This window comes from Panicum hallii, chromosome 9 (genome assembly GCF_002211085.1).
Source record: "Panicum hallii strain FIL2 chromosome 9, PHallii_v3.1, whole genome shotgun sequence".
Classification (NCBI taxonomy): Eukaryota; Viridiplantae; Streptophyta; class Magnoliopsida; order Poales; family Poaceae; genus Panicum; species Panicum hallii.
This window is the reverse complement of record NC_038050.1, coordinates 5,721,236-5,748,169: the sequence shown is the minus strand read 5'-3', so window position 1 is coordinate 5,748,169 and position 26,934 is coordinate 5,721,236. Positions and strand designations below refer to the sequence as shown.

The 26,934-nt window shown below is 50.4% G+C and overlaps 1 pseudogene; it reads left to right on the top strand.

Moving 5' to 3' along the window:
• Positions 1-26,934, top strand: part of LOC112876594 — a 30,608-nt pseudogene that overhangs the window by 1,068 nt on the left and 2,606 nt on the right.

Genomic DNA, 26,934 nt, shown 5'->3' with positions numbered 1-26,934 from the left:
ACTAGCCGGAGATCAGCCGACTAGCATACGAAACACCGGTCTACAGAAACGGAACTAGGAGCCACGGCACCATCCGGTTTTCCCGGGTCTTGGGCGCACCCTCCCACGGGAGGTCGCCCCGAGACTATGAAGCCTCCCATGCGTCTCAGGGAACGTGAGGTTAGCACCTCCTTCCCCTGCACTGATACTCGATCCTCCCACCGGCTTGGTACCGCGCTTGCTAACCTCGGACCGGGCCCACCCTCATAATGGGTAAGTGGTGTGCACGCTTAACAGATTCCCACAAGTCATAGTTACTCTCACTCGGTCCTTAACTGCCGAAGCGGGCATCTTCGTCAAAAGCGTATCCACCACGGTGGTCCGCGACTGCGCCCTTAACGGGTGCCTCCAACACCTCAAACTCGTAACCAAAACTGTACCCGCCACAGATACTCCGTAGGGTGTGCCAAGATACACGCCCCAAGCCCTCGATCCACGATCGAGTTAGGTTGCCCACTCCCGGCTAAAACCCTAATCACCAACTCCTGAAGAGTATCACTTCACACACGCCAAGACTATCCATCCATTCCCACACATACACACTCAAGGATTTACAAGGCATTTCATATAATAAACAAGTGAGATAGGATGGCAAGGAGTAAGGTACATAAAATAGGCCATGCAGGTTCATCTCGATGTAATTACACATACAGCGATAGCATATCTACAAGCAATGCCTAATAGGAATTCAAATCGTAGATGGGCGTGAACCTGGCGTCTCTTCAAAGTCCTCCTGGGCCTCCGGGTAGTCCTGGCCGTCAGTCAACTCCTCGTGGTCGGGTTCTATTCGTAAATACGAGTAAGAGTAGGGACCAAAGTGCAAAAATGCACAAAACTCTACAAATAAGATCCAAATCACCACAAAGCCTACTCTAACGGGTGGTTTATGATTTTAGAAAAATTATGGAACTGGTTTCATAATTTTCGGAGGTCCGGTTGATTTATTATGAATTTTCTAAGGAAAAACCTATTTCTGAAATTAATAAAGAATTTTCGGAAAAGAAAGTCAGTCAACAGAGACACGTGGCAGCACCAGAGCGTGCCACGTGGCTTGCTGACATCAGCATGACGTCATCAGGGGGGTCCGGGGCTGCTGACATCAGCAGTGGGCCCTGCTGACGTCAGTGTTGACCGGTCAACGGATCAAAGTCAGTGGGGCCCGCTGGCCGGCCTCACCCTGAGGCTGCCAGGTGGGTCCCTCGGGTCAGGCCGGAAATAAAGGAAAAAGAAAAGGGGTCGGCTCGGTTTTGGGCCAAAAAGGGGTGCTGGGCCGACTCACGGCCCATCTAGGCTCGGCTTAAGCTTCGTGGTTAGCTCGGCCTGCAGCTCAGCAGGCCGGCTCGGTTCCTCGGGCTGGCTGGCTCGTCTTCGGGCTGGCTGTGTTCGTGGGCCAGCTTGGGCCTTAGGTCTTTCGCGGGTGGCTCGTCTTGGGCCTTGCTGCTCCTTGGGCCGCGGCGGCTCGCGGCTTCCTCCCTCTTCGCCTCCTCCTCCTTGCAGGCTGGCTGCTTCTGCTCCCTTTCTTCACGCTGACAGGCCCGGCCCCATGCGTTAGTCTCAGCGGGATCCGGTGTGGCGGGGCCCGGATCCGGTGCAGCAGGCGGGCGTGCGCGTGTGCGTGTGGGCGCCGTGAGCGCGTACGGGTGCGAGCGCCCGGAGGGTGTTCGGGGGAAAGTCCCAAAGGCCTGGCCGCGACGCGAACGCAACGTCGCGGCCACGTCGCGGGGTCGACGCGCACGGCGAGGCCGTGGCACGGGCATGGCGAGGCTGGGCACGCACGCATGGCGAGGCAGGTTGGGTCTCGCGGCATGGGTGCGCACGCACGCGCGCGGGTCCTGGCGTCCCAGGGCCGCGGCGTGGCCCTGCCGTGCGCGGGGCACCGGCATCCCAGGCCCGCGGCACGACGCGGCGGCAGAGAGGCGACGGCGGCTACGGGGATAACGGCGGCACGATGGGTCCTGCACGAAAAGACGGCACGGCGGCCGGAGGGGAATGGGAGGTCCTATGGCTGGGCTACGGAGGGTTCATCGGCATCGCCGGCAGTAGAGGGGGAAAGAAGAGGAACGGCGGCGGTAGAGCTCACCGGCGGGGCTGAAGGGGGTGGTGCTCGGTGCGGTGGAGAGGTGATGCCGTGGCGAGGCGGAGCAGGGCCGGGCAGCACAGGTCCGCCGGTGTAGTCGATCGGGGCGCTGGCTCGGGGAAGTTGCTCCGGCGGTGGCGGCGGCGTCCTCCTCCTCGGGCTCTCCTCCTGCTCCTCCTCCTCTCCTCTCTCTTCCTCTGGTGCGGCGACGGCGGAATGGAAAAGGGGCATGGGTGGCTAGGGTTTCGGGCGGCGACCTCGGGGTTTTTATGGGGCGACCCTAGGGCTTGCGGCGCGGGCCCGGACGCCGAGCGGCGATGCCCGGCGTCCGTGCCACAGCCACGCGGCACGCATCCGGCGGCTGCGGCGCAGGGGTTAGGGTTTGCGGCGCGAGCGGCCGGGGCGCGGGGGAAAAAGGGAGCGCGCGCGTGGGCGGTTACGGGGCTGTCGCGGAGCGGGGCGGCGCGCAAGCTGGCGGGTGACGCAAGCGAGCGGGGCCACGGCGGGGAAGAAAAGAGAAAAAGGGGAGGCGTGGCGGTTGGAGCTCCCTGTCGTGGAGCGGGCGACGCGGCGGAGGGAAGCGAGAGTGAGCCGGGGTCGCGGGCGACTGCAGGAGGAAGGGGGAAGCTGGCGGGTGGGACCCGCCCGTCAGCTGCCCCGGGCGGATGGAAAGTGAAGGGTCGCGACGCTTCGCGATGGTGGGCTAGGCCGTGGTGCTGGGCCGGCTCGCGGGAAAGAAAGAGAGAGAGAGTGTGTGTGTGAGTGTGTGTGTGTGTGTTGGGCTGCGCACGTGGGTTGGCTTGGGCTGCACGAGCTGGGCCGGTCTCTGGCTATAGGTCCGAGGGAGTTAGGAGGTTAAAGCTTTGGATTTGAATTTGAATAGCCCATTCAAATTCGAATCCCACTCAATTGAATCAAGCAATTTGAAAACTAATCAAATAAAATCCAACAACAATCTCAAGTTAAGATAATCCACAAAAGTTTTTAAAATTCACAATTTTTGCTATCTAAACAGCCTAAGGTACAAACATGGAATGTTACAACATCCGCTTCCGCGCAGTGTGCCCCCACTGGCGGTCCAGCACCACTTGCCCGCGTGGCCGCGGCATCGTCGACCCGCGCTTCCACCCGCGGCGGTGGATGCTGTTCCCGAGGGCCACGCCTCCACCCGGGCCACGGCAAACTCGGTGGGTACGTCCGCTTCTTCAACCTCTCAACTGGTGCCTTCGTCCGCGTCCGGCTCCCGCTCTTTAGGGATCACTGCATCCTCGACTCCGTCGACGGCATCCTCCTGCTGCAGAGGGACCAGGACACCGCCATCCGTCTCCTCCATCCTTTCACTGGCGACATCGCGGAGTTCCCACCGCTGGAGACCTCCTGCCATATGTGAACCGATGGTTGCCGGGAAACAAGTGGTGTTATCTCAGAAATATCGGTGCTGCCTGCATCAGTGTGGGTGCAGATGGAGCCGTCAAAGTAATGATGTCCCTACCCGGTATGCAGAATTTTAGCTTTGCTACCTCTGGGGATCAGCATTGGAGGATCTCAAGCTGGTGGCGTGACACGCGTTCTGTTCCATTGCAGTTCCAAGGAAAGTTCTATATGTTGCATATTCCTGAAGTTAACAGTGAACCGCAGGTCTTACAGGTCGACCCACCCCAGCAGGAAGATATGAACTTGGGTTCGCCATCGTTGCCGCCACCAAAGTTGATTGCCAAATGTCCAGGAAGCACAGAAATTTATCCCCCTTTGTATGATCTGGTAGAATGCAACTCAGAGATTTTGGTGATCGCCTCAAGACATGGCGAAAATAAGCAATATTCATGTTACAGATTAGCTGATCTGATGCTGGAAAGGACTGTCCCGCTGACATGTATCGATGGCAGCACCATCTTCCTTTCTAGGAACAGGAGTCTGCATGTCAGCTCTGAGGCGTTTCCTACCATCGTGGCTGACACCATTGTTGCTTTCCATACAATGGAAAATTATCTTGCTCAATACCATCTCAATAGTGGCACATTATCAGCAGCATCAGATGGATGTAGATCAGGGATTGCTATTCTAAGTCCTTGCAGCATCATTTACCATATCTTTACCTGCTGCTTTCGTGAGTACTGGTTAGTGACCTGGTTTTGTTTTTCCATCATTGTTCTTCCCAATAGCGATTGTTCATTTCACCGTAACAATTTATGTTGCCAAGTAAGCTCATGGTCCCCTGTTCCTCTCTGCTGTAGGAACAAAGGACAGATAATCCGCCATGGGGATTTGAAGCGGTGGAGGGTGAAGAGAAAGTGGCGACAGGGGGTAAGTCTTACCTCCGTTGCAATAATTCTGTTGTAGTTTATGCATTTTTGGCTTGCCCTACATTTACTGCTGGGGGATTTTGCCACAGGACATTCAAAAACATGTCACTTTTGCTGAAAGACATAACAAAACTGATCTTTACTGTGTTCAAGAAAAAAACTGAACTTTACTACTTGAAACTTATAAAATCGTGTATATTTTCTGCTACACACAGATTCTTGTCCTTGGAGATTTTCTTTTTGAACTTTTGGCTGGAGGACACTAAGTCATACTCCTATGTAGAAGCAAATTTACACAAAGGTATAGTGTCTAGTAGCAAAGATCAGTTTTTGTTTGGTTTCTTTCAACAAGTGGCATGTTCTATGGCACAATTTCCCTCCACCACAAAGGCTCAGTGCCGTTAATTAATTTCTTTGGTGTTTCAAGAGTATTAAAGTGACATCATACTGTGCACAGTCCCAAATCAGTAGGAATCCTTTTAATTAGTTATGTGACAATAGATATGCATGCAATTCTCTACTGGCACTACCAGGATCTGTAAATGTACCGAGTGCCAAAAACACTCGGTACAAGATAGAAAACACTCGGTACAGATTGTGCCGAGTGCAACACTCGGTACAATGCACTCGGAACAAACACATTCGGTACAGATCTATATTACACTCGGTAAATGTGCAACACTCGGTACAGAAAATATATACAGAGTAATTTGTAAGCACTCGGTACAATTTTACACTCGGTACATATTTAACACCGGCATTCGGTAACATCAGATTGTGCCGAGTGTGTACTAAACCACTCGGCGTTTCACTTAAAAGTGTACCGAGTGTAAACACTCGGCACAATACACTCGGTATATAACTCATGGTTGTAGTACCAGCTGTACTCGGTGCACTCGGTACATTCTTAAAGATGCACTCGGTACATTCTTAAAGATGCACTCGGCACAATTCACTCGCCATTTCAGTACATTAATTCAATATTATTTGCTGCAGCTCAGCTCAAATATGACAGCCACAAATTAAGTAACAGAACTGCAGCTCAGCTCAAATATGACAGCCATAAATTAAGTAACAGAATCAAATATACTAGAAATTGTCACAATCCAACACATAAGCCAAATCTCATACAAATAGTTCATATACATATATGTTCTCACTCAAGTAGTTTCATAGAAAGTAATTTGTAAATATCCAACACACACATATGTTGTCATACCAACAGATTTGCAGTTCATCAAGATCACAAATAGAAACTGAGATATGTGTTTGCATTAAATCTGCGTATTACATCATCCCATCATCATTGCACTCATCCTGATGCTCTTGTTGTGGATTATTCAAATTGGCAATAGTGTTGTTTCCAACTGAAGCTGCAGTTCCCTATAAGCAACAATCATGTAAAGTTATAAGTACCAAGCCACAGTAGTGCTTCATGCAGCAAGCTGTAGACTGGATAAAAAGAGCTCTAGGAGTGAAGAGACTTACAGGAGTGCTCGCTTGAGTACCTCCTGATGTGCCATTGTTTGCCACAAGATTTTGGTTCTGATTCTGAACTAGGGACTACAATTGGCAAGAGTAAAAAGCTAAGTAAAAGTGGACAGAATTAGTTATGTAACAAAATCATGATATTGTAAGAACTTACAATGAGCATCTGACGTATCTCTTGCATGTTTTTCTCAAGTTCACCAATTCTATCAACTGATGTCTTTATCCGTCTTGAAGGACGCACATCTTCAAATGATCCAGAACTCATTGATGATCGACTTTGAGAAGCACTTACCCGTGAGTCAATATAGCCATTAGCAAGGACATGGCGTCCATGTTTTTTGCCACAGCCAACCTTGTACACAACATCCGGATCAAGTGGTTCATTCATCACGTCAAAATCTGAACCATGCTTCTCCTTTGCAACTTCAGTATACTTTTCCTGTTAGAAACATTATCACCATGACACAATAAAAGAGAAATATAACCACACAAAGAAAATAACTGATGCAAGTCTATTATTACCAAGATTTCTTGTGCCCGATCATTGCACAATACACCATTTTCAGATCCATTTCTAGACGCTACGTATGCAGCCAAATCAGACACAGGTCTTGTGACACCCTAGGTGTCAAATTGTACCATGATATGTATAAGATGTAATGCATGTGTTGAAATGTATAAGGTTGGATGTATTTGTAGAAATAAGACCCTATGTGTAATTTTATAAAAATATGAGTCCTTTTGTGCAAAATGCACGAGTTACAAAAGTAATTTTCAAAAGTTACTAGGGGCAAAATTATAAGAATGCAAGTGATCATGAAAGTTCTGAAAACTTGCATCTAGGCCCAAGTTGTGTGTAAAAGATGTAACGAGGACAAAACCTTTATAAAATTTAAAGTCTGTTCCAAGTTTCAAAATAAAGTTGCATACTTCGAGTTTTTGATTTCAATCCTTAAAACAAAGTTGTAGAGCTTGAAAAGTTGTACAACTTTCATTTTGAACACTTTTCCTTTTGAGCTCTAGCTTAAAAGTTATCACTAGTTTACAGACAGGTCCCTGGAATTTTGAAAAATTACATTTTGGTCCAGTCATCCCCAACCTTCCTTCTTCTTCCTCTGGTTAATCTTCTCTGCTCCCCTGTTTTTACTGTTCTGGCACCGCACTGGCGCTCTGCTCTCTGCTCTGCAGCTTATCGCGGACCACCTTGCCACCTCCTGCTGCAAGTCCCCGTGCGCCATAATTTCCCTCCGCAGGCAGCTGTGCTGTTTCCTCATCGTCTCAACCTCCACTGCAACCTTATCCTCACCACCGCGCACGACATCAGGTGTTCTGCTATTTGCCGTGCTGCCGTACCCCGTCGCATCCCTGTGCTGCCGCACTGCTTCCGCCGCCACCCGCCCCACGCCACCTCCCTCCAGCGCGTCCTCCTGCCCAGAGCTGCCGCCGGCCCCTGCTGACCGGCGCCCCAGTTTCTTCCTCGCTCTATTGCGCCCCAGGACCCTCTCCGCCTTGTGCGTCTGCCGTGCGCCTGCATCCCCGCTCCGGTGCTGGACCCCGAGGCCGCCTGCGCGCTACCCGGTCCGCCGCCTAGCCCTGGCGCGTCGCCCTCCCCTGTGCGGCCGTCCCTCCCCTTCCGACCCGGCGAAACACCCTCGCCTGCCTCCAATTTCGTGAGTCAGACCCTCCCTGACGACCCTCTGGTGAGGCGCGATTCCTGGGCTCCAACCTTGCAGCTTCCACCGATTGGAACCCGGTGACCAGGAGCTTCCGCAGCCGCACGTCCCTGAGCTTCACCTTCCCAGTACCGCAGCTCTCCGTTTGTTTTATTTTTTTTTCCCCATGGAATCGACCCCAAGCGCCTCCTCTGTTTTGTTTGCAGATAAGGGACCTCGTGCAGCAATTAAGACAAGCTCAGGGGGTTTTCTGCGAAGTCTAGACCCACAGGAACAGTAAAGTTCGAGGACCTGTGTGTAAAGGTGCTTGTTATTTCATGTGAAGTGATGCTGCTGACTTGTAAAATCAATAGAAAATAGTAGGAAATTCCAAAAATTGCAAAATCAGTTTTGTTAGAAACTAGATTTTAAGCTCTACAACTTTTATTAAATGAGTTTGATATGAAACCAAATAGTTTTGAATCTATGTTAAATCCAAGATAAGAAAGTGTAATATCCATATCTCCTGCATGGTAACTGTGTTGATCTTGATTTTTGGTATGCAATCCCTACGGATTAAGCATGAATTGATATGGAATTTTCAAACCTAAGTTTGTTTTGTAATTTAAATTCTTTTAAGTTGATCAATTCAATTTGTTTTATAGTAGAATTAGCTAAATCTAGTCTATTCGGTAAAGCTTATCTAATTAGATCTTTTAGTTAGAATCTGTTAAGTATGCGATTGATCTGTGTTTAAATTTTCAAAACTTTATAACCTTAATTGTCCAAGCTTCACATTCAAATTTGAATTTAATTTAAATTGAATATCTTAATCCTTGTTTTCAATTAAATCAATGCTATAGTCATGTTAGTCATGAGTTGAATGTTTAGGATCCAAGGCTTAGGTTTCCCTCTTGTATCGTGAGTTCTTGAGTGTTAACCTTCTGGATTGCAGTTTATCGTAAAATAAAGTAAGAAGACTATACATTCTTTAATTTTATATTCTTGCATATCATATAGATCCGACTGCTTTTGCCGACGGTGTTTACAAGCTGATCGTGGATCGAGCCGTGGAAATTCCTACAGATCCCGGAACCAGAAGAAGGTTGTTCTGAAGACCTCAAGAACTTCGTCAAGAAACTCTCGGAAGGCCCGAACCAAAGTTCGGACGTTATTAACTTGACTAACCCCAGCCCCACCAGTAAAGGCAAGCCCCGGACATATCCCACTACCTTATTTACACTGCAATCTATGTTTAATCATATTATATCTTGCATTAAGTCTAGGAATTGAAGTGAAACCCTAGATGCATGAATCCTAGGAATCCAATGTAATGTTCCCGAGTCCTTAACGAATAGGTGCTCCGCTAATAGGACCGGTAGAAGTCGGGTGATTCCCTGTCACTCGCGCGATATAGTAATTGTAATGTTTACATTCCTGTTACCACTATAAGGATGCCGGACGGGAGTTTTATGAGGTATCATGGTCGAGATGATACCCCGTCTGTGTTGATGAATCTGATAAGGTCGCAGTGTGTGGTAGTGCAGGTTAAGCGTTTGAAAGTACTAGCCACATGCCGTGAGTTATGGGTAAGCGGTAAGCCTAGTAGCCAATCGGACCGAGGAGTGGACATACCTCCCACCACATGTATTTGGTTCTTCTGGTTACTTGGTTCGACTGGGGAAATACGTGTTGCAAGGGCAACCAGGAATACGGGTTTTGTAGTCGCGCTACAGACGTATGTCCTGCACACATTGGGTGTGCGTATGTTCCTGCAGTCGCTTGTGGTGGCTCTGATCCACGAGTCGGAATGAGAGGCAAACGGTTGCTTTGGAATGACCCTGTGGTGTTCCAAGCATGTGTGTTAGGTTTACCTTGTGTAACATCCTGAAAATTTTACCCAGAAATCACGCGCTAAGATTTTCGTTTTCGAGAACCGTTCCACCGAAATCCTAAATTTCCCGGCACCCGAATCCAATCGCAGTCGCGCCATCTTTTCCCCTCGTACAGCGCGCGAGCGCCGCGCGTGCGTGACCGACCAGCCGCGGTCACCGCCGTGAAATTCGCCGCGCGGTCGCCGCCGCGAATTCCGCCGGCACGCGTCGTTCTTTTTCCTCCTCTTGTTCCCTGTTTTCTTTTCCATTCTTTTCTCTTTTCTCCTTTTTTTAACTATTCCCTTTTTCCCTTTCTCCTATTTCCTTCTTCCCTTTTCTTTTTCTCCTCTTCTTTTCTTTTCCTCCTTCCTTCTCCTCCCTGTTTCCTCCTCCTTCCTCTGCCACCCGGCCACGCGCTTGCCGTGGCCGAGCGCACGCGCCCGCCCGCGCGCCCCGCGTGCCGCGTCAACCGCCGCGTCGCTCGGCCGCGACGTCGCGCTGCCCGCCACTGGCACCGAGCTGCTGCCCCACGTGCACACGACGGGGCTTGCGCCGCCCCGGCCTTTCCCCTGCGCGCGCCACTGTGCCTCCTACCGCTGACGCCGCCCTCGCCGTTCGCGCCGCACAGCGCCGCACGCCGTGCGCTGCCGTGCCGCGCACGCGCTCACCCCTGGCCGCGCCGTGCGCCGCGCCGTGCCCACGCCCCGCTCTGGCCCGCGCCGTGCCACGCCATCCGCGCGACGCGCTGCGCCCCTGGCCGCGCCACGCCGCCCCGCACGCGCACGAGGCCGCGCCGCCCGCCGCTGTTGCACCCCGCCTTGCCGCTCGCGCCGCTCCTGTGCCGGCACAGCACCACGTACGGAGCTCGGCGCCCTCCCCGCCACGCCGCGTCGTGACGACAGCGTGCGACCGAGGCGCCATTAATGGCCCCTCACCGGCCACCACCGCCCACCGCCTTCCTTGGCCTATAAATAGACCACCCGCGCAGCCGCCCCTCCCCACGACCTCACCCACCGCACGGACCCTTCCTTCCCGAGCTGCAGCGCCGCCGCCGCCCGTAGCCCCGCCGCCGCCCACTGCCCGCTGTCGACCGGTCCCCACGCGCCACCCCGGCCCAAGGTGAAGGCGGGAATCGAACCCCCTCCTTCCCCTCTCCCTCTTCCCCCACGCGCCCGAGCTGCCCCGGGCCTCGGCCGCCGGAATTAGGCCGGCGTCGAGCCCTCTGTTTCTCCCCCCCCCCTCTCTGTTTCCTGCGGTAGGAGGAAGAAGAAAGGGCATTTTGCCCATAACCCCCTGGCCTCCCCTGCAATTCCCAAAGAAAACCCCCCCTTAAGAGCTATCCACCCTTTCTTTGCAAAAGAAACCTCGCCCTTTTTAATAATTCAAAATAAACCCTCCATTACACGAGCCCATTTGTATTTGACACCCTTTAGCGTGCCTGTATATTTCTAGGATTAGCAAATAAGCTCTTACCCCCTTTAGATAATTACAAATAAGCCCTGGATTCCCCGTTTGACCCCTGGATCTCCCTTTACCTCGTCATTTTATGTGCGAAACGACCTCCGATCGACCCGAAACTTTACCACGCCCTTTCTAGTATAGTTTTAGCCGTGCCATTAAGAAACCACCCAGAGATATTGCCCCGACCTCCGTAACTAAATTATTTCCGATTCAAGCTCGACGATAAAAGCTTTTAGTTCTCGTGCTTGATTGTGTGCCTGTTTGTTTGCGTCGTAGGACACGGAGTGAACGAGGAAGGTTCCGACTGTGACCAAGCGAACGAGGACCAGTTCTGCGACCCCGAGCCCGAGGGACAGTGCTACGATCAGGACCTCCCGCAAGGATTTGACGATGGCAAGTTCAATTCCGCCCTTTGATGCATGTTTCTGTCCTAGTTTTTATAAACACAACCCAGTGGCCTGTTTTATAAAATTGCATGGTTTTGCGTGCTGAAAACATGGTAGGATAGCCACCCTTGTTTGAGATAACCCTACCTTGATCACCTGATTTTATAAAGAAAACGTGTGTGTGTGGGAAGGGATACAAGGTGGTTTTGAAAGACGAGTTAGACGGGATGGATGGCATTTCTGTGTGAATTGCCGTTGGTGTGCTCGTACCTGTGTGGTTGAGCGAGGAAGGGAGATATCCATCCTGTCACCCCTAAGGACCGAGTTGATGTGACATCTCACCTAGCTTCTTGTCGTGCGAACCACTTGACCGTTGTATGGGCAACGGCTTAGCATAAATCCCACTAGTTAGCCTGATAGCCATCAGGAGAGCTGAGAGCAACGGGTGATCAAGGAGACGGGATAAGCTCTGTGTGACTTATGCCCCGGTTAAACCTCGGTGATAGGTCGAATGACCCCTTGATGGACCCCGTGGTGGCTAGTCAGGTCTAGCTAAGGTGGGTAATGGCTTTGTTGGGATCTGCACCGGCACTAAGGTGTTCGTGCTGTGGTACCCCACCTGTGGGTAAAGTTGCACACCTCTGCAGAGTTGAAAATCTATTCGAATAGCCGTGCCCACGGTATTGGGCAAGTTATGGTGTGGTCACATAACTAGTGTTTATCTCTGGGAATGTATGGGCTGGTGTGAGTTGTTTGGAAAGTGTCCGGCAGTTGTGCCGTGTGCTACGGCGGACGGGGAGTCCGGTAGCAGTTTAAAACTTGGATCCTGTGTGGATCAACATCGTGTGTTCTCGGTGCCAGAAAACTCGTTTTGGAAATTGTTTTTAAACGAACCCTTGCATACAAATGAGTTTTTCACAAATGAACCATAACCTATCCTTGGACTGTCCTGTGCATATGATTACTGTTATACCCCCCCTCCGTGGGTGTGATTGGACTTGCTGAGTACGTTTGTACTCACCCCTCTCTTACTTTTACAGTGGAAGACCCAGACTACATCCCCGAAGACAACGAGTAGGGTTTCGTCCTGCACCCAGTCTTGCCTGTGGTTGAGGCCACCGTTGGATTCTGCATGGCGCAAGACTCTGATGACCCTTTGTTCGTAGCTAGTGTAGTTGTGTGGGTTCTGGTAGTAATCCTCGCGATAGTGGCGCTTCACTGCCCATTACCGCGTAGAGTTGTACGGTGATGTACCATCTGATGTAATAAAAGTGTTATCAGCCTCCTGGGACTGATAAATCAACACTTTTAAGTCTGCCCTGATGGGGGGACGCTTCAGGTGGTATCAGAGCCGTAGGCTGGCCGTAGGATGTGACCCTAGGAGCGAGACCCCTTTTTAGGCCCTAGAACTTGTCCTGGTTTAGAAACTTTCTGCACAAACACTCACCACTGGTCTTTGCCTTGTTCCAGATGGCTGGCAATGGATGGGTTAGCGGAATCTGCCACGCAGAGCCCGGCCTCCCCAAGTTACTATTGCTCAGCCTGGAACGCGTCGGGATTATGGAACCACCGGAGTATGCCTACCGTGAGTACATCGCCGGAGGCACCCTTCGGTGCGACGTAATGGTTTTTGTGGAGAAAAGCACCCGCCACCCTGATGTGGACCCTTGGTTCATCTCCACCAAAGGGCTTCCGATTCCCCGACACCTACCGGAAGGCCGCCCGTAAAGCCCTACGCCGACTGCGTGTGCTCTATAGGCACCACCTTCAGCGGACTCCTATGGGATTTTTCCCACCCGCTGAGGGAAGAGGGCGCACTTGGATTGCCCGAATGAGGGGACTTGGACGAGAAGAAGAAGACCTGGAAGACACGGTCTCCCACCTGTCCATCTACCTCACTGGCTTGGATGCACTCTGCCGCGAACAGTCGGCACAACTGAAGAAGCTAATCCAGGGGATTGAAAAGATAACCCAGGAGCTGGAGGAACAACGGACAAGAGCTGCAACCGCCGAGTATTCCTTAGCCGCCCTCCAAGTCCAGATGCAAGAATACGAGACCCGCAACGGAATAGGTGGATGGATAGAGGAAGAAGAAGAAGAACCCATGGAGACCCATTGGGATAAGGGTACACAGACCGAAAACGAGATGGATCGGTTCCTTCCAATAAAGAAGCGCTCCATCAGGACCGAGGAAGAATCCCCATGATAGGATTAGCACCCCTAGCAAAAGCCCTACCCTAATGACCACGTATCCATGAAAACTGTACCACCCTTGTTGTAATAATAAATATCATCTACTCTCTTTTGCACCTGTACCAGGCTGTTTACCCTACTTCTGTTTCAGATGGCTGAGGAAGGATGGACCCAGGGCGATTGCCAAGCTGCGCCTGGATTCCCCAGCCTCTTGATCAACACCCTGGAAGACCTTGGCGTTACGGAGCGTCCAAGGTACTACAGCCGAGAGTACGAGCACCATGGTACCCTCCGCTGCAGGGTGATCCTGGTCATCGCCAGGAGCAACCGCTACCCCGACACCCAGCCTTGGCGAGCGACCGCCACAGGATTTAGACACCAAGATACCTACCCCCTGGCCATCAGAAAAGCACTCCGTTATTTGTGCCGGATTTTTGAAGAACACCTCGCCCCCACGCCAGCGAAGTTCTTCCCGCCGGCCATCAGGACCCCAGTCTGGGAAGCACGCATGAGAAACCTGGAGCGACGACGCCACGAAGAAGGCCCCCTGTACCAAGTGGCCACTTACCTAGCCGCCCTGGACCAACTCTTTGATGAGCAAGCCAACCTTCTAAGGGAGCAGACCCATCGAGCCGAGCAAGCAGAGCTCGCGGTGAGGATACAGCAGATCCGAGCCGCCCATGCCGAGGCAAGAGCCGCAGCCGCGGTCAGTAACGAAGCAGTCGCTCAAGAGAGCCTCAGGCAGGCCCGAGACCGGCGTATGCAAGATTGGACCCAAAGTGGAACACCAGTCCCGGCAATTGGGGAAGACCATGTTTTACTCGGGACACCCGTCATAGGATGGGGGACACTCTTCAGAAACACACAAGCCCCACCCGAGAACCCTGAAAGTTCCGCTGCTGCCGCTAAAGAAAATGCGGCGGCGCAACCCTCGACCGATGGAAATCCAGAGGATGGCGACCAAGGATCACTCACGCTTTCCGCCCCAGAGGAAGGCCTGCCCCGCGAGTAGAATGACCGACGCCACCCTAGCGGTGTACACCCCAGCCCCTTTTGTTTAAATCGTGCCCTCGGGCATGACCCTGGACGAGTAGTGAGAGACCTAGCCCTACCCCAAGCTGTACCCCCTTTCCGCAGTAATAAAGTGTTTGTGCCTGTTGTTTGTGATGATTGTGTGCTGTGTTGTTGTGTGCTGCTTGTTTATATAACTACTGGCAGGAAGTAGATTCCGCCGCATATACGTATTAAACAACTTAAACATCACATAAACGTAACCCCGATTTACCCAATCAACAGGTGACCCCCCGGAACGTCGCGAGGGCCTCCCGTGGCCGGAACCCCGTAGCTGCTAGTGTCGGAGCACATCCTGTTGAACAAGATCTTCCCCAAGGAGAACAGGAAGTAAGCCAGAACCGAGGGGGAAGTCAAGAAGGAGAACAACTACCACCACCCCCACCTCTCGGAGACCTGGCGCAGATCATCCATAACCAGACCCTCATTCTGGAGACACTGGCGAATGCCCTCATTAACCGGCAGCCACGAGGGCATAATATGAACGACAAGCTGACGGCCTTCCTAAGGACCAAGCCACCTACCTTCGCCGGATCCTGCAACCCGTTGGATGCTGACGACTGGTTGCGAGTAATTCAGAGGAAGCTCGAACCATTCGAATGTCAGGACCGGGATAAAGTCCTTCTGGCAGCCCATCAGCTCACCGGAACAGCGTTATCCTGGTGGGAAAACTATTGTGCCGCAGCCGAAGATGCCTCTACCATCACCTGGGCAGAATTCGTAAGGGAGTTCCGCCGCTATCACCTTCCTTCGGCTACCATGAAGCGCAAGGCGGATGAATTCCGCGCACTACAACAGGGAAGTATGTCGGTGGAAGAATACACCCACCGATTCATAGAATTAGCCCGGTACGCGCCGGAAGAGGTGAACGATGACGACAAAAAGCAAGATATGTTTAAGAAAGGATTGAGCCCAGAACTCCGGACCTTGCTCACCCCTCAGATCTACCCTGACTTCAACACTCTGATGAACAAGGCCATTCTTACGGAAAGGGCCAAGGCTGAAGAAAGAAAGGACAACAAACGCAAATTCCTGGAAAGCAAGGCCCGCCAGCAGGACCGTTTCCAAAAGCCGAGAAACTCCAGCTACACTACACCAAGATCACAGGCCCCGATGCAGTATAGGACCCAGTCTCAGGTGACAGGATCACAGGCCCCACCCAGGAGCCAGAATACCACAAGGGCCCCGCAGAGCAATACAAGCCAGGTCGCCCCCGACAACAACAATGTTAGGGCCTGCTTCAACTGCCGTGAGATAGGGCATTATATTGCCAATTGCCCTTATGCCAAGAACAAGCCGGCCACATCAGCCTTCTCCAACTCGGTGAATGGACCCAGACCGGCCCTGACCGGTGCTAACCAAGTGCCCGTCCGCAACAACGACGGCAGCCAGCAGGGGAAGCAGCAATCATTTGGACGAGCCCGCGTCAATCACATCGACGCGCAGGAGGCTCAAGAAGCTCAGGGCGTAGTGCTCGGTGAGTACCTAGTCAACTCAGCCCTAGCAACAGTATTATTTGATTCTGGAGCATCGCACTCGTTCATATCCTCAAGCTTTGTGGAAAAACACAAAATACCCACAGTACTACTAAATACACCCCTATTAACCCGGACACCTGGAGGCGACATCAATTGTCAATTAGGCTGTCCATGGGTAAGGATCAATTTAAGTGGGGTAGAATTTCTAGCAGATTTGGTAGTACTTAAGTCTGGGGGAATAGACGTGATTCTTGGGATGGACTGGTTAAGCCGACACAATGGTCTCATAGGCTGTACTGACAAAGTGGTACACCTAACAAACCCTGAAGGAGTACAAGTGATCTGCCATACCCGGGATAGTAAATTTGACCCCATGGTGTTTAGCATGGAAGCCCAGCCCTTAGAAGGAGTCCCGGTAGTGAACGAATACCCAGATGTTTTTCCCGAGGAACTTCCCGGCATGCCACCAGACAGGGATATAGAATTCGTCATCGACCTTAACCCCGGAACCTCCCCTATAGCCAAGAGACCCTATAGGATGGCGGCCTCGGAATTGACGGAATTAAAGAAGCAACTAGAAGAACTACAACGGATTGGTTTTATCAGACCAAGCTCGTCGCCATGGGGAGCCCCGGTTCTGTTTGTCAAAAAGAAAGACGGGAGCATGAGGATGTGTGTGGATTACCGGGCACTGAATGAAGTTACCATTAAGAATAAGTACCCCCTCCCCAGGATTGATGACCTGTTCGATCAGCTAAAAGGAGCCAAGTACTTTTCCAAGATCGATTTAAGGTCAGGATATTTTCAACTCAAGATTAGGGAAAGTGACATCCCTAAGACAGCTTTTGTCACTCGCTACGGGCAATTTGAGTTCACCGTAATGTCCTTCGGACTAACCAATGCCCCTGCCTATTTTATGAACCTCATGAACAAGGTATTTATGGACGAACTGGATAAGTTTGTTGTAGTCTTTATCGACGACATACTTATCTACTCCAAGAGTATTCAGGAACATGAGCAACATCTGCGAGTAGTATTGGAAAAGCTAAGGACACATAGGCTATATGCCAAGTTCAGCAAGTGCGAATTCTGGCTGGAGAGAGTAGCTTTCCTTGGGCACATCCTAACCGCGGAAGGCGTAGCCGTGGACCCAGAGAAGGTTGAGGCAGTCTCCAACTGGCAGCGACCAACTAACGTTAGTGAAATCAGGAGCTTCCTTGGGTTAGCCGGGTACTATCGGAGATTTATCGAGGGATTTTCCAAGATAGCCCGACCCATGACGGAACTTCTTAAGAAGGAGAAGAAGTTCGCCTGGACGGAAGGTTGTGAAAGAAGTTTTCAAGAATTGAAGCAAAGACTGACAACCGCCCCAGTGCTGACCCTACCGGACATTCATCGGGACTTTGTCATTTATTGTGACGCATCCCGACAAGGATTAGGGTGTGTACTGATGCAAGACGGAAAGGTTGTTGCATATGCCTCCCGCCAACTCAGGACTCATGAGCAGAATTATCCGACCCATGATTTGGAACTAGCAGCCGTAGTGCATGCCCTTAAGATTTGGAGACATTATTTGATTGGAAATAAGTGTGAAATTTACACCGACCATAAGAGTTTGAAATATATCTTCACCCAACCGGATTTGAACCTAAGGCAAAGATACTGGTGGAATGGAATGAAAGCAGATATCGCAAGATTCGTGGCTCATTGTGACACTTGTCAAAGGATAAAGGCCGAACATCAAAAGCCGGCAGGATTACTGCAACCCCTACCTATTCCGGTGTGGAAGTGGGATGAGATAGGGATGGACTTTGTAGTAGGACTGCCCCGAACACAAAAGGGACACGATTCCATATGGGTAATTGTGGATCGACTCACTAAATCGGCACATTTCATACCCGTAAGGACCACTTATGGCGGAGAAAAGTTGGCAAAACTTTACGTGGAAAATATAGTGAAGTTACATGGAGTGCCCAGCAGAATTGTCTCGGATAGAGGGACCCAATTTACATCTAGGTTTTGGAAAAGCCTGCATAAAGCTATGGGTACTAAGCTAGACTTTAGCTCCGCATACCACCCACAGACGGATGGTCAAACCGAAAGGGTAAACCAGATTATGGAAGATATGCTGAGAGCATGTGTCCTGACCTATGGAAACGATTGGGAGCAAAGTCTGCCTTATGCAGAATTTTCGTACAATAATAGCTACCAAGCCAGCTTGGGCATGTCGCCATTCGAAGCTCTCTATGGAAGAAAGTGCAAAACTCCATTGATGTGGTCGGAAGTTGGGGAACGTGCCCTAGTAGGACCCGCACTCATAAAAGAAGCAGAGGAAAAAGTAGCGGAAATCCGCGAGAAATTGAAAGCAGCTCAGTCCCGACAAAAGAGCTACGCAGACAAGAAGAGACGGGAAATAAGTTTCAATCCAGGAGATTTTGTCTATCTCAAAGTCTCACCCATTCGAGGGACACGAAGATTTCAGATACAAGGAAAATTAGCCCCTCGATACATTGGGCCGTATCGGGTTCTAAAGAAAGTCGGAGCCGTGGCGTACCGACTGGAGTTACCAGAAGAGATGTCGGATATACACCCAGTATTTCATGTCTCGCAATTAAGAAGGTGTCTGAGAATACCCGAGGGAGAACACGTGCCGGTAGAAACAATAGACCTGCAACCGGATCTGCGGTACCAGGAAGTGCCGGTCAGGATTCTAGACACTATCACCAGAAGGACAAGGAACTCCGAAGTGCGGATTTGCAGAGTTCAGTGGAGCAGGCATGGAGTGGAGGAAGCGACGTGGGAACGCGAAGATGCTCTGAAGAAGGAGTTTCCCCATTTGTTTAGGGGCTAGCCGAATCTCGGGGACGAGATTCATTTTAAGTGGGGTAGGTTTGTAACATCCTGAAAATTTTACCCAGAAATCACGCGCTAAGATTTTCGTTTTCGAGAACCGTTCCACCGAAATCCTAAATTTCCCGGCACCCGAATCCAATCGCAGTCGCGCCATCTTTTCCCCTCGTACAGCGCGCGAGCGCCGCGCGCGCGTGACCGACCAGCCGCGGTCACCGCCGTGAAATTCGCCGCGCGGTCGCCGCCGCGAATTCCGCCGGCACGCGTCGTTCTTTTTCCTCCTCTTGTTCCCTGTTTTCTTTTCCATTCTTTTCTCTTTTCTCCTTTTTTTTCCTATTCCCTTTTTCCCTTTCTCCTATTTCCTTCTTCCCTTTTCTTTTTCTCCTCTTCTTTTCTTTTCCTCCTTCCTTCTCCTCCCTGTTTCCTCCTCCTTCCTCTGCCACCCGGCCACGCGCTTGCCGTGGCCGAGCGCACGCGCCCGCCCGCGCGCCCCGCGTGCCGCGTCAACCGCCGCGTCGCTCGGCCGCGACGTCGCGCTGCCCGCCACTGGCACCGAGCTGCTGCCCCACGTGCACACGACGGGGCTTGCGCCGCCCCGGCCTTTCCCCTGCGCGCGCCACTGTGCCTCCTACCGCTGACGCCGCCCTCGCCGTTCGCGCCGCACAGCGCCGCACGCCGTGCGCTGCCGTGCCGCGCACGCGCTCACCCCTGGCCGCGCCGTGCGCCGCGCCGTGCCCACGCCCCGCTCTGGCCCGCGCCGTGCCACGCCATCCGCGCGACGCGCTGCGCCCCTGGCCGCGCCACGCCGCCCCGCACGCGCACGAGGCCGCGCCGCCCGCCGCTGTTGCACCCCGCCTTGCCGCTCGCGCCGCTCCTGTGCCGGCACAGCACCACATACGGAGCTCGGCGCCCTCCCCGCCACGCCGCGTCGCGACGACAGCGTGCGACCGAGGCGCCATTAATGGCCCCTCACCGGCCACCACCGCCCACCGCCTTCCTTGGCCTATAAATAGACCACCCGCGCAGCCGCCCCTCCCCACGACCTCACCCACCGCACGGACCCTTCCTTCCCGAGCTGCAGCGCCGCCGCCGCCCGTAGCCCCGCCGCCGCCCACTGCCCGCTGTCGACCGGCCCCCACGCGCCACCCCGGCCCAAGGTGAAGGCGGGAATCGAACCCCCTCCTTCCCCTCTCCCTCTTCCCCCACGCGCCCGAGCTGCCCCGGGCCTCGGCCGCCGGAATTAGGCCGGCGTCGAGCCCTCTGTTTCTCCCCCCCCCCTCTCTGTTTCCTGCGGTAGGAGGAAGAAGAAAGGGCATTTTGCCCATAACCCCCTGGCCTCCCCTGCAATTCCCAAAGAAAACCCCCCCTTAAGAGCTATCCACCCTTTCTTTGCAAAAGAAACCTCGCCCTTTTTAATAATTCAAAATAAACCCTCCATTACACGAGCCCATTTGTATTTGACACCCTTTAGCGTGCCTGTATATTTCTAGGATTAGCAAATAAGCTCTTACCCCCTTTAGATAATTACAAATAAGCCCTGGATTCCCCGTTTGACCCCTGGATCTCCCTTTACCTCGTCATTTTATGTGCGAAACGACCTCCGATCGACCCGAAACTTTACCACGCCCTTTCTAGTATAGTTTTAGCCGTGCCATTAAGAAACCACCCAGAGATATTGCCCCGACCTCCGTAACTAAATTATTTCCGATTCAAGCTCGACGATAAAAGCTTTTAGTTCTCGTGCTTGATTGTGTGCCTGTTTGTTTGCGTCGTAGGACACGGAGTGAACGAGGAAGGTTCCGACTGTGACCAAGCGAACGAGGACCAGTTCTGCGACCCCGAGCCCGAGGGACAGTGCTACGATCAGGACCTCCCGCAAGGATTTGACGATGGCAAGTTCAATTCCGCCCTTTGATGCATGTTTCTGTCCTAGTTTTTATAAACACAACCCAGTGGCCTGTTTTATAAAATTGCATGGTTTTGCGTGCTGAAAACATGGTAGGATAGCCACCCTTGTTTGAGATAACCCTACCTTGATCACCTGATTTTATAAAGAAAACGTGTGTGTGTGGGAAGGGATACAAGGTGGTTTTGAAAGACGAGTTAGACGGGATGGATGGCATTTCTGTGTGAATTGCCGTTGGTGTGCTCGTACCTGTGTGGTTGAGCGAGGAAGGGAGATATCCATCCTGTCACCCCTAAGGACCGAGTTGATGTGACATCTCACCTAGCTTCTTGTCGTGCGAACCACTTGACCGTTGTATGGGCAACGGCTTAGCATAAATCCCACTAGTTAGCCTGATAGCCATCAGGAGAGCTGAGAGCAACGGGTGATCAAGGAGACGGGATAAGCTCTGTGTGACTTATACCCCGGTTAAACCTCGGTGATAGGTCGAATGACCCCTTGATGGACCCCGTGGTGGCTAGTCAGGTCTAGCTAAGGTGGGTAATGGCTTTGTTGGGATCTGCACCGGCACTAAGGTGTTCGTGCTGTGGTACCCCACCTGTGGGTAAAGTTGCACACCTCTGCAGAGTTGAAAATCTATTCGAATAGCCGTGCCCACGGTATTGGGCAAGTTATGGTGTGGTCACATAACTAGTGTTTATCTCTGGGAATGTATGGGCTGGTGTGAGTTGTTTGGAAAGTGTCCGGCAGTTGTGCCGTGTGCTACGGCGGACGGGGAGTCCGGTAGCAGTTTAAAACTTGGATCCTGTGTGGATCAACATCGTGTGTTCTCGGTGCCAGAAAACTCGTTTTGGAAATTGTTTTTAAACGAACCCTTGCATACAAATGAGTTTTTCACAAATGAACCATAACCTATCCTTGGACTGTCCTGTGCATATGATTACTGTTATACCCCCCCTCCGTGGGTGTGATTGGACTTGCTGAGTACGTTTGTACTCACCCCTCTCTTACTTTTACAGTGGAAGACCCAGACTACATCCCCGAAGACAACGAGTAGGGTTTCGTCCTGCACCCAGTCTTGCCTGTGGTTGAGGCCACCGTTGGATTCTGCATGGCGCAAGACTCTGATGACCCTTTGTTCGTAGCTAGTGTAGTTGTGTGGGTTCTGGTAGTAATCCTCGCGATAGTGGCGCTTCACTGCCCATTACCGCGTAGAGTTGTACGGTGATGTACCATCTGATGTAATAAAAGTGTTATCAGCCTCCTGGGACTGATAAATCAACACTTTTAAGTCTTCCCTGATGGGGGGACGCTTCACCTTGGAAGGTTAAATTCGATTCGAATCATCCGCTTCTCATGAAGATTGAGACTGCTTGATCCCTTTACCACATAGAGTAACAAGAGCAATGTTATGATTATTAAAGATGATGTTTGGCAAAAGATCTTACCATGCTTGAGTAGTTATAGGTGCTCACCTAGAATAGATTATCAACTAGAATCAGAAAGCTAAAACTTGAAATTAAGGATCTACTCTTTGTTGCTTTTCAGCTGAAACTAAACCCAGAACCATTATAAGCTTTCATAAGTCTAGTTATGGGCTAAGTATACCCAACCCCGGGTAAGCCTTGCTGAGTATTAGTATACTCAGTCTTGCTAGTTATATGTTTTGCAGGTAATGTCTTGGAGACCCTACTCTTCCCTTGCCCTGGCCCTGTGCTCTTTCAGAAGTTTGGTCCGTGGAATAGGATCCGTTCCCGGCCAGCACTGGTGATATCGAGCGATGTCGTGCTCGGGCTTAGCATGACATCCGTCTTATCGACGAGTTGTAATCATCGCGTATGTTGCCCGCTGCTAAAAACCATAGTTTTTAACAACTTGTAATATTTTCTCTGAATTTAAATCTTCGTACCTCTTTTGGAAACCCTTGTAACGTAATTTCCTCTGTGATGTAAAATGTGATGGTGATTGTATCTCTGGACTCACCTTCGTGTGAGGTAACCTTATTTGATCCTGTGTATCGGTGGTTTATCGGGACGTTACCCGACAGGCCAAGGGATCATACCGTTTGAAGCACGTTGGAGCCCTCGGAAGTGGACTCGCGTACTTGAGCCGGTATAATTCAGGTTGGTTCTGCCACAGGTCTCTTCTCTTTCTCCGCCTTCATGATAAAGATACTTTGATGAAGCAACATTTTATCAAGCAATAAGTCATACAGCAGGAAGGTAATTTTTTTACCATTTTTATTTTGTAACGAGGAAAGGCACAACTTCCCTGACGATGTGCTGGCCCACTCATCAAGGATCTTCGTCCTCTGCAACTATTAGATTTCTCGTGCCATTCATTATTGCACCATTTTTGTCGCACAATTTGAAGCCAACAATCAGAGTAAGGGGCTGCCCAGGATGGTATTGCCTAATTGACATAGATTTGAAAAAAAAGAGAGTAATAATTACTTATTTACAGATTGAGGAGTATCATTAGAAAATTTGAGACCTAGCAGCTAAGTATCATTAAGCAAACAGAGACCTAGCAGCATAGCAGATTTCAAATACTTGTTACGGTAAGCGGCCATTTAAACTTTGCAGCTCTAAATATGACTTGCAACGAAAATAGTCATTAAAGAAACATGGACCTAGCAACATAGCAGATTCCCTACTCTTAAATCTGATTTGAAGCATATAAATTTAAAATGTGATTGTTGCAGTAAGCAGCCATTTAAAATTCTCAAGTCTTTTAAGTAGAAACAAGTGAATTACCTGCATATATTGAGTTTTAGCCAATCTTATACCGCAAGCTTGCGTCCTAGTTATTTTCTCCTTTTTAAATCGTGCATAATAAAAGACCACAACTGTTTTACGCTCTTCATAGTAAAGTTGTCCCATCTTGTTCTCGATAACTTTACGCAAAACTCTCCTAGCCTCCTGCTCCTTCCGTGCTTTTTCAGCTTCAGTATCTTCGATATTAGTTGCCCATCGATAATATTGCTAGGAAGGACATGCATAACAGTAGAAAAATACTCATCAGTTATTGCTAAGTTTGCAAAAATAATTGTCCAGGAAAAGCAGGTAGAGATAGCAAAAAATTACCCAGAATCTTTCCTCCACCCGCTCTAAACAATTGTTGTATTCAACTCCATGCTCATCAGGAGCATCTGGAGCAGTAGCATAATGCTCCCATGTCCATGGAGGTTCTATCCTTCCATTGTAGTTGACAAGCCCAGGGAAGCATTCTTTTAAAAGTAGAGTGACAACACCACTTGGATTTCTACGCTTCTTGCCCCCTCCTAATTCAATCCAATGGCTATAGATAAAATAATCATGGCTCTTCATCCCATTGATGCGCATAGTCTCAAAATTAACACCCCTACGCAAATTTGTTGCATAGCCATCAGGGAACTTAAGTTCCTGAAACCACTCCAAAACTTCCCTCTTTTGAGCCCTATTTAGGCAGAAATTAGCTCTTGGCTTCTGCCACTTATCTCTAGATACATCATGGTGCATATTTAGAGCTGGTCTATTGCAAAGTGATTGTTGATCAACTCGGGCCTTCACATTGTCTTTGGTTTTTTCAGGAATATCAAATATTGTACTAAAAATTGCTTCAGCAACATTCTTCTCATTATGCATGACATCTATACTATGAGGAAGCAGCAACTTATGGAAATAGGGCAAACGCCACAATCCAGGAACATGAGTCCAATTGTGCTCCTCCCCATAACCCTCAAAACCCTTTCCATCGGGACTAGGTTTCAATGATTTCAATTGATCATGGATTTGCTGGCCTGTTAGTCGAGGAGGCGGTTCACTATGCACAACAACACCAGCCTTGAAACCATTTGGATCATTTCTAAATTCATGGCTAGCTGGCAGGAATTGTCTATGAAGGTCAAAGAAAGAGAATTTCCCCCCTTCTTTAGCCAAAGGCAACGCAAAACCTCCCTACAGACCGGACATGGCATCTTCCCATGAACACACCAGCCACAGAACAATCCATATGCTGGCAAGTCATGCAAAGATGTGTGACATGCAACTTTCATAGTGAAGTTCTGCTTTGTTGCACGGTCATACGTCAATATGCCTACTTCCCAAGCAAACATCAACTCGTCCACTATAGGCTCCATGTACACACTCATGTTTTTTCCAGGGTATTCAAGTCCAGGGACTATTAAAGAGAGCAAAATATTCTGCCTTTGCATGCAAACACCAGGTGGAAGGTTGAGTGGCATGATGAAAACAGGCCAACAACTATAAGATGCAGCCCCCATACCATATGGATTGAACCCATCCGTTGCAATTGCCACTCTAACATTCCTAGCATCACTAGCAAAGTCCTTATACTCCAAATCAAAGGCCTTCCAGGCTTCACCATCAGATGGATGGACCATCTTCTCAGGATGGTATCGGTGTCCATGCTTATGCCATATCATTTGTTTGGCTGAACCTTCAAACATGTACAACCGTTGCAGCCTAGGTAGAAAAGGCAGATAGCGAAGGACTTTCACAGGCACAGTTAGCTGTTTTTTGTTACCATCACCACTATCCACCTCAATATACCTAGAGCTGCCACACTTAACACAATACTTGTCGTTGGCATGCTCATTCCTAAATAGCATGCACTGTTTTGGACACACATGTATCATCTCATATGGCATTTTAAGTGCGCTCAATAATTTTTTTGACTCATACATGTTGGAGGGCAGCTTGTGACCATCTGGAAGAAGGGTGGCAATAACTGACAAGAATGCATCAAAACAAGCAATGCTTACACTAAACTGAGTTTTCACAGCAAGTAGACGTGTAATAGCATCTAGTTGGGACACTTTGGTGTGACTATGCAATGGTTGGTTCGAAGCAGTCAGCATATCAAAAAAAGCTTATGTGCTTGGCTCTGGTTCTTCCTCTAAAGGTATCTCAAATGCATTGCACACATCATCAACCATTTTAGGAATCCTATTCTCATTGTAACCACCCCAATCATTATTAGTGCGCTGGCGTAACACATCTGATCGACTTTGGCCACGCTCACCATGGTGTAACCACACGGTGTAGCCTGGTCTAAATCCATGCTTGACCAAATGCTCTATCATTTTTGACCTAATTTGTGGTCGCATATTATCACATAGGCTACAAGGGCACATAACACCATAATGACCAGTATCTCTTGCAAAAGCATAATCCAAAAATTCAGTTGTTTTCTCAACCCATTCGGAAGAAATATCATGTTTGCTTTTACGACCAGTGTACATCCAACGACGATCTTCATTCATCCTAATGCAATCGATGGTAACTTATGCAAATAAACCACTAATTCATCACAAAAAATCAAAGCATTCACAGCAATTTTAATTCAATGTACTGTACCTTGATCGAGCTGGATTGCCTGGCAGCTGGGGGGGCCTCCAGCGCAGAGCCTGGTCGCTGGCGGGGGTGCGGGGGGGGGGGGGGCTCAGGCGCGGGCAGGGGCTCCCGCGCCGAGACTGGGCGTCGCCGGGGGGGGGGGGGTCGGTGCCGCTGCGCACGGCTTGGGAAGCTGGACCCCGCGCGGAGCGCGGGGCCTGGGGGAACGCGGGGCCCCGAGCGGAGCGTGAGGGACGCGGGGCGGAGCGTCGCCTGGGGGTGGCGTCGGCGGGTGGGGACAGGGGGGGCGCTCCCGCGATGCCGGCGCCGGTGTGGGCGGGAGGGGGGGGGCGGAGCTTCGGCGCCGGGTGGGTGGGGCGGCGTCTGGAGTTTGCGAGTGTGCAGGTGAACCCTATACGTTGCCTGCAGCATGTGTTGGGCCGCGAAAACAAAAATTTCGTTAGCTTCAGCCCGCGGAACGAAATTTCGCCGAGTTAGAGCCCGTGAAGAGAATTGTACCGAGTGAAAAGTCCATACCGAGTGTTATTTTACAAAACACTCGGTAAAGTAATTTGAAAATTACTTCAAAAATAATTTTAAAAACAATTAACAAGGAAAAATAAGAATTAAATAATACATGTACTAATATAAATGCAAAATGTAGCTTACAAAAAATTGCTGCAAAAAAATCAAAATTAAATGTATCATCTTATTGAATCATGAGGTGTCTTTGAATATGTTCATGAAACTACTCACTCATATGATTACCAAATCAAACAATTTTGAGATAACTTTCGATTTTTATCAACTAATTTTT